Source organism: Gouania willdenowi, chromosome 5 (genome assembly GCF_900634775.1).
Source record: "Gouania willdenowi chromosome 5, fGouWil2.1, whole genome shotgun sequence".
Taxonomy (NCBI): domain Eukaryota; kingdom Metazoa; phylum Chordata; class Actinopteri; order Blenniiformes; family Gobiesocidae; genus Gouania; species Gouania willdenowi.
Genome location: NC_041048.1, coordinates 25,791,274 through 25,799,813, shown reverse-complemented (window position 1 = coordinate 25,799,813; position 8,540 = coordinate 25,791,274). Strand labels below are relative to the sequence as shown.

The window sequence follows — 8,540 nt, the reverse complement described above, 5'->3', positions numbered from 1 at the left end:
GTAATGTTATACAATGTCTCCTTTTGTGCAATGTATACATTTTTGTCTGAATTGTACCTATCTTATTTAGGAACAATATACTTTATAATAATAATAGACATAGTAATTATTAAAAGAATAATAATCTGTAACCACGGGTAGTTGGCTATTGTATGATTTGTGACAATACATAGATGCTCCTCACTGTTTAATTTATATTTATATTATAGTTTCCAATTTTTATTTATTTTTTTATTACATACCCCACTTTGGGAACCTTGGTGTTATTGCCTAAACTTTTAAGATACTAGTGTGTCAGCACTTTTGTCCCTCCTTGGTGGATCAGTGGTCACTACATATTCCTGCTGAACAGTTCTCACAGACTGAGTCTGGCAACTATGATGTAGGGTTATTTTAATTCCCTTTTCTTTTTTGAACTCTGTTAACATTTTACCTTTAACCTCCCTTGTCAACTTTGTTAGTGCAATATACGTTTGAATGAGACTGTTGTTATCACTACAAATATTTTTAGAATTACAATTAGATGGTGACATTCAACAATATTTTCCCAATGAAACAAATGACCCTGTATAATTATACTTATGTTTAGAGTTAGAAAGCATCCACACAAATCATAGTCATCTTTCTTATTTACTTATTAATTTATTTTTCTGTGATCCATTTTACCTTGTACACAGTTTGTCTGATTTTAAAAAATGTTTTATCAAGTCATAGATTTGATATTCATTTTAAAGTAAGAATAAAATGGATTTAACTGTGACTTTGTCTAAAATAAACATTATGAATACCTTTCATAGGTCCAAAAGGAAACCATCTATCTCACAGACGATACCAATGTGGCTATATTTTCAAGAAATGATGGCGACTTTGCCTCCTTCGACCTCACACCTAGAGGCCACTATGAGGTACACGGTGACAGAATCGCTGAGGAAAAAATATCAGAGGTACCCCAGTCAGGCCAACCTGTCCGGTTTTCCTTCCACCGCCCTTCGAGCACAGCAGCCAATCCCACCGCTCCTATTTCAAGGAGTACCACCAAAATGTTCATAAGGTGACAAACTTTTTTTCTCACTTTGAATTTGCTTTGTTACTTATATTACTAATTTCCACTCAACCATGCCCAGCTTTTTAACTTTTTCACACTGTCCGAGCTGTAACTGAACAACCACATTTTACTTGGATGGACAACTCTAAAGGACATTAGTACTACACTTGGATGATATAATGCCATTGTTTATGAGAAAACAAAACCATCTCAGGAGTTATTAAAAATATTCACAATGTAAAATTTTGTACTGCATAATGTGTGGGGGCATGACAAAATCTAGAGCGAGAAAAGGACTTTGACTCAAGAGCGACCCTTTTATTACAGTTTTTATCTTGAAATAATTTTTAATTTCAGATTTATTTAGCTGGAGTAATGTCAGCTGGCAATGTTGTTATCTACAACATTAAAATGAGTTCTAATAAGAAAAAAAAAATGAATGTTTCATAAACAGGAAAAAATAACTAAATATTATCAATTTTTAGGAGTGTTTTCATTGCTGAGGTTCTGAATGGAAAGCTGGAGACGAGTAAAACGGTAACGGTCCGGTTTTCTGAGTTCGAGGCATCAGTGGGACCTATTGCCATGAAGGTGAAAGAGGCCTTGGGACAGCAGGACTCCTTTGTTTTGACTGATAGTCAGGGCAACAGAATATGTGATTCTGATGGAACAAGAGGTATGTTTGAATGACTGATGTGAAACAACTTATATCAACACTATGAGATACAACATCACTAAAAATCAAGTAAAATATTACAAAGCTTACAGCTAAATTAAGTAGCTCCTACATACATGCAATTCTAATATTACAAACACATTTAACATTTATAATTTTATTTTTTTTAGTGATATCACTTTATTCCATTAAACTTACATGAAAATTACTGTACATGTGTTTTTTTTCTCAAGGGTCAGCATTTTGGAAACAAAGTACCAGAAAAATATTTGCTGTGCCAGAAGAACAGATGGAGCTGTTACAAGTGAGCAAGAGGAGAAGACTGAGGTAACTGGAGTATGTTGTTCTTTTAATTTTACTGCACACCCATTATGTTGGTTTTTCATTTACACATCAATGATCCACCAATAATGATTTCTGTGGGATCTTAGAATTAAAGTGTATTTGAATGTCTTATTGTATTGACATCAACTTTTTCAAAGCTCTACTGTATAGGGATAGAGTGATATGAATTCTTTAGGGCCGATGCACAAAAAAAAAACAAAAATCAGCCGATAACTGGTCGATCAATACTACTGTATATATTGTAAATTGCTTCACATACTTTTTTATTTAGGTACTTGTTATTTTCGCCTTGTTTTTTCTTCTCAGATTTATTTTGTTTTCCTTTTTTTTTGCCTTGTTTTTTCCTGTGCACCACACAAGACAAATTCCTTGTATATGCAAATGTACCTGGCAATAAAAAACAATTCTGATTCTGTGTTTTTAGCCGACGAGAAGATGCTGGATTCCAAGACGTGATTGCAAATATTGAAGAAGTTGTCGAAGCAGCTCAAGGACTCAAAGACGTGTCCCAAATGATCAGGGAATTCTCTGGTTTTACCCATAACACGCTCACAACCACACTGTCCCTCTCAGAGGCTGAAGTTACAACTTTGAAAATGGTCTTTGCCTGCCTTGTCTGCACAGGTTTGTACTGCTTTGCTGTGGATTAATTTGACAGTGTAATAAAAAAAAATTAATTTCACTGCTGGGTTTGGTTGCAATTGATTTTAAAATGTTTTGGAATTTTAATTTTGCTTTTAAGGAGCAGACCTGCTGCTAGATCAGAAAGAAAAACCATCACTAAATGACCCCCTTTGTCATGTTCTGTTAGTTAAGTTTAGTTATTCTGTGTCTTTGTTTATTTTGAGTCTAGTCTTGTTAACTCTTGTCTGTGTTTCAGGGATTCCTGCTTGTGGCTCCACCCCCCAGTGATGTCTGTGTGAGTGCTTGGTGATTGAGTAGCTCCCTCATGTTTGCACCCAGGTGTGGCCCATTCCTAATCAGGCCTCCTCCACTATTTAATGAGTGCTTGGTCACAGTGTGGTTGCTGGTTCGTTGTATTATGTTGTCAGGTTTGTGGTCTCCCTTCGTGTGCAGTGTGTCTGGTCTTGCTCCCTGTTCCTGCTCCCCTCCTGTTTTTGGATTTAAGTTTTGATTTTGAGAATAAACATGGACTGGTTCCAAGAACGTTATGCGTCTATCCTGCCTCCGTCTCTCCTTGCATTTGGGTCCACACCCACAGCAAACCGTGACACCCTTTCTTCTCTACAGGCACAGTGAAGAATCCAATGTTCTCTAACTGTTGAAGAAGCCTTATTGGTTGGAGGCTCTGTATTGAAAAGTGGATTGAGACCCACAGTTACTGCCCTAAATGTCGCTGTGTAGACGTGGAGGGCAATATTCATGAGGTCTCTGGGCTCTCGGATGCTCTGGCACCACTGGAAAAGTTATTCCAATAGTTCAACCCATCATGATGTTAGCTGTTGGTTTTATTTCAAATGAGTAAAAAAGTGTTATTGCTTTAACTTTATTTTTGTTAAATTCACATGTTGTGGCACTCGGGTAAAAAAAATGTTTACATGCTGTTGTGGTGACTGACGCACTGCTTTTTGTTTTTTTTATACTGTATATGTTATCACTGCAGTCAGTCCAGGTTTTACAACTTTTGTATTAAAAGAACATGAAGCTCAGGAAAAAAATGTTTTATTTAATTGGTCCACAGCTTTGCCAACAAAATGTTTACATTTGCTCATTTCACATTTTTACTCTGTTTAGAGAGTACATCTCTCAGTAACTCTGATCAGGTAAAGCAGTGCCTCCTGAAACATAGTGTGGTCATTGTTGACCACGAAATCAAAAAGGAGGGACATATCAGGAAATCTTTCTCCAAACAGCTGCTCGGCCTGACACCGCTGTTCCTTGGATGCAAATGGGTCAGAACCAAAAGTTGACACCCATGTGAGAGAAGACCCCAATTCCATTTCATACACATTTGCAGCCTCAGCAGCATCTCGTAACAGCTCTGGGGGAATTCTTTTTGGACAACCATGGCATGCAAGATTATTTGGTATCCCTCTACCTAAAATAGAATATGATGTTTAAACTTTCAAATAACATGAATCAAGTTGACATGAACTTATGAATATTACAGATGAATTACCTGGTATCCTATGAGCGTTCCAGGACTTTACAACCCTGCTCAGTCCAATTCGGCTCACGTGGCATGTGAGATTGGAGACACAAAATTTGTTTACGTTGTCCTGCATGTCAAGTATTTCTTGATCCTGGAGATGAACGAGAGCCTGCTTTAGGGGATAGTTCACCCGGTTGTTGACCTCTGGCCAAATCCTTTCCACACGGAGGTTCTGTTTGAACAGTTTCCAAATGTGGCGATAAATTAGATCAAAGCACTCATTAAAATGTTAACAGGATAGATTTTTTTGGGGTTGAAAAAATGCAAAGACAAAGCCAAAAATGAATAACTAAACCTCAGATATCCCTGGCTTACAAGATTAAATGATAGATGAGAAATATTTCCCTGTCACTATTGTGATGTATACCTGGCTAACTTCACTGACGTTTGGAACCAATATCATTAAAAACACTTATTAATAGTTATTAATAAATTATCAAGACAAAACTCACCCTTGAGGAAGTTGTTTGGATGTAAGGTAATCTGCTCAGGTTGGATCTGTTGAGACAACTTCTCTTGCATGTACAGAGTCAGGTAGAACTCCCTGCCATGGTCTACTCTGATTTGGTCCCACATGCCATTATTGGAAACTGCTTTCCTGTTTAAGACATTTGTAGGTTATAATTGTGCATCAGTGATTCAATAATGACATTAACAGCAGTTTTCTCTCCATTAAACCAAAATAAGCTACATTTTGGTAGCGAAATAAAACATTTATGCTTGCTCTTTTAACACAAGATTAAACTCTAAGAGGTTTAATAAGTTGATTGAACAAAACCATAGCACAGCAATGTCTTTGTTAAAAAGGATTTGTTTTTTTGCCAGTAAAAGTTTATCACCATTTTTCATCAAAAGATAAAACTTTATAAAGTACAAGAAGAAACCCCTTGAATGGCTGAAATCTTGCAAAAATTTCTAACAATCTAATGAAATGATCTGCAAGAGACGTTCTTGTACATGTATTTATAATAGCTTTAAAAATTGAGCAATTTTTAAATGTTAGTCTTGCACACAAACATTTTTATATATATATATTTTTTTTTACTTTTAATAATCTTACCTGTAAACATCCTCATAAATAATAAGGTTGTTCTTTATTGCCATGGTGGATTCAGCAACAATTTGGCTGCTGAATCCATCAATCGCCAACACATGTGTCTCCAAACATCGCCAGCTTCTCATTTTGATCCATGTGAAGCTTGTGTCCCATATACTCTGCATGATAAGGAACTGGATTCAAATTGCGGGTTCCCTGGTACAACAACAACAACAAAAAAACTATGGTTAATTATCTTTAGACCTTATGCCATTCCACTTTGTTCTGTTAATCTGAACTGAACTTTAAAAAAACATTTTGGTCAAATTTCATGTTGTCAACTTACCTGGCGACGCAACTCATGATAAGGTTGGTGGATCTCTCTCAGAACCCTTCCTACTCGAGGTTCTCCTACCTTCACCCCTACAGACGACAGGTATCCTGTCATGAATTTCAGACCATAAGATGGACCTGCCTGTTGGGTTTGAGAATAAAGACATTTAATAAATAACTAAAATTACACAGTTAGCAAAGCAAACATTAATTAAAGTTTCTACCAATATAATGGCATGCACAATTGCTTGAAAAATGGGTTAGTGGAAGAATTCTAAAACAAACTTATGAGTACAATGTACTAGGGCTGCTCGAATATAGAAAAATTAAAAATCAAGATTATTTTAACCATAATTGAAATCACTAATCATAATTGTTCAAACAATTATTTGTCAAAAAAAAGGTTATTCATGTTGTTGTACAAAACAATGTAAAATATATTATTTAAACATAAATATAATCATTCAGTCACAAAACAAATCAGTTTTTGCATGTGATGTGCAAGGGCACCAGACTGAGAGGGTGAAGTATATTATTTATACTTTACTTTATTATTTATATTATAATATAAATATAACACAAAATACTCTAAAAACACACTATATTACTTTAAAAACACAAAAATGACTTCAGAAAAACACAAAATGAATTAAAAAACACCAAATACACACAAAATGACTTTTAAAAAAAAACCCACAATACTTTTTCATGCATGTACATATGTTTTTTATGTTATTTAGCAAATAAAACAAGTAAAATGCATTAAAAAAAATATTTCTTTAAATTATTTTTTTTCTCGATCATGTTATTTTTTTAATTGCTGGATGTGATAATTGAAATCGTAATGGAATTTCAATTAATTGCACAATGTCATCAGTTTAAACACATGCATGGGCCCTTCACCTGAAAATAAGGCGAGAACATTAGTATAGTTTAGAAGTTTTGTTGTTTTAAGATCAATGATTTTATTTTTTGTCAGCTATCACATAAGAAAGGGTTAAAGTTTGTGATAAAGAAAATGGTTTATCTATTCTAATATATTAATTTAGCCCACTGTATTCAATTGTTATTGTTCGTTACCTGAAATAATCTCAGACCTTCCGATTTGTATTTACCGTTGAGGACTTACGACTCCTGGTTTTAGAAGTATGTTAAATAAATGCTTCTAAACTAAAATAAATGTGATGGCTGAAAAGCTATAGCAATCTTAAAATGTAATACGGTTTCGATGCTAAATGCTAGCAGGTTGCCTTGGACGCTAAACGTAACTACAAGTAAGAGACAAATCGTAAGACACCAACATCACTATCGCAACAATAATAATCAAATGCCCAAGTATATTTTAATATTGTTAAAATCTCACCTTGTCTATTGCTGACATGATCGCTCCTTCCAACTGTGCATCCGAGACATGTCCATTTCGCTTCAGCTGGTGTTGGGCACAGAACCTCCTCACGGACATTTCGGAGGACTTAGGGACTCCTAAATTGTGCAAAGCTAGAGATATCTCAGCATAGGTGTTGCCGTCTGCAAAAAACTTTGCTACTAACTCCTTATATTCCTCCAGTCCGGCCATGACAAATTTATGTCTGTGGTCAAGGTAAACACGTCACTTCCGGGTCACGTATTCTGGTCTATAACGGTAATGGAGAAAACTGATAAAGGTGTTCATTTTCCCTTTTTCGTTTTCTTTACCGAAGCAAAAGAGTGTTAATTAGAAAAACAAGGCATTTCCCGTTTTCTCATTTTGGTTTGGAAACAAATATCAAATAATGAGTGTTTTTCTCGTTTTTCATGTTTTTGTTGCGTAATAAAAAACGAATGAACGGATGATACACGGATTATCATAGCAGACACACTCCATCCACACTGCAGATTAATTGGGTCTGTTCTTTCCACCTTCGATCATTTTTAATAAGCTATTTATTCCGTCTGTTGTCACTATCTGTCTCTGACTCGGGGTGGACTGCACTGACTGAAAGCAGAACGCTCGCATTTCGCTGCACACACCGACTCCGCGGAGTCCCTCCCTCCTGAACACGTTTTAGCCTTTATTCTGTTGCTTCTCCACCTCGGTCTTCTTTATCTTTATATATTGACTGATATGAAACACTTTACCCAGGCATATCGCCCAGTGATAATGCGGGAGAAAACCGGACCACCCGGAGAAAACCCACAGTCTTCTACTTTTTAAATGTATTTTAATGTTTTCATATTTAAACTAAACCCGACCAGAACACGAGCAAAACAAAAAAACATTAGTTCACCAAAGCACTGAACAAAGTACTGCTCTACAGAATTTCATTGTAATTGTGTAACTTTTCACTTGGTCATGTGACCTGTTAAAAAATTTTCAAGGAAGAAGCTTGGCAGCCATTTTGTCACTGCCCAGATGAAGGCCTGTTAGATTGTAACATGTTGGCATTGTTTTAATGATTAAATAGCCCTTGTGGAATAAAAGCTTTTTGACGACAGTCTCTTTGAGTGCCTCAGAACTTTTTGAAACCAACAATGTAATAATTGAGCCCAACCCTGGTTGAGAAACACTGTTTACCTAATTTGATAAACAACAATGGCTATTAGCGTGCACATACTCAATGCCGCTACTAAAGTGGACGAGGCGCCGATAAGGACCCCTACAGCTACACATAAACCAACAAAGAAAACCGAGCAAAAGGTGACTGTTCCGAACCACAGACAGTACTTTTTCCATTTGTGCCTCCGCATAAACGAGCTAATAACTTCATGACTTGCTTTAGACAATAACATCCTGACCTGTTCATCTTCAGTCTTGATCAGTTCCTGCCACTCCTGAAAAGAGCGATCACCAACTGTCTTCTGGACCTTTTTCAGGATCTTGGTTACAACCTTTTCTATGTCTGGTAATTTGGGCTTAAACATTTTAGAGTTGTAGAGTCCCCGATATATAATC

At 35.9% G+C, this 8,540-nt stretch overlaps 1 long non-coding RNA gene across 1 annotated transcript; it reads right to left on the bottom strand.

The window, feature by feature from the left end:
* Nucleotides 1-3,733: 3,733 nt before the first annotated feature.
* On the bottom strand, nucleotides 3,734-7,397 carry LOC114463754 (uncharacterized). Its single transcript, XR_003674118.1, has 6 exons — nucleotides 6,972-7,397; nucleotides 5,622-5,750; nucleotides 5,300-5,491; nucleotides 4,692-4,837; nucleotides 4,207-4,411; nucleotides 3,734-4,125 (listed from the first exon to the last, which is right to left on the bottom strand). It is a non-coding gene; the product is annotated as an uncharacterized LOC114463754 (long non-coding RNA).
* Between the last annotated feature and the right edge of the window lie 1,143 nt (nucleotides 7,398-8,540).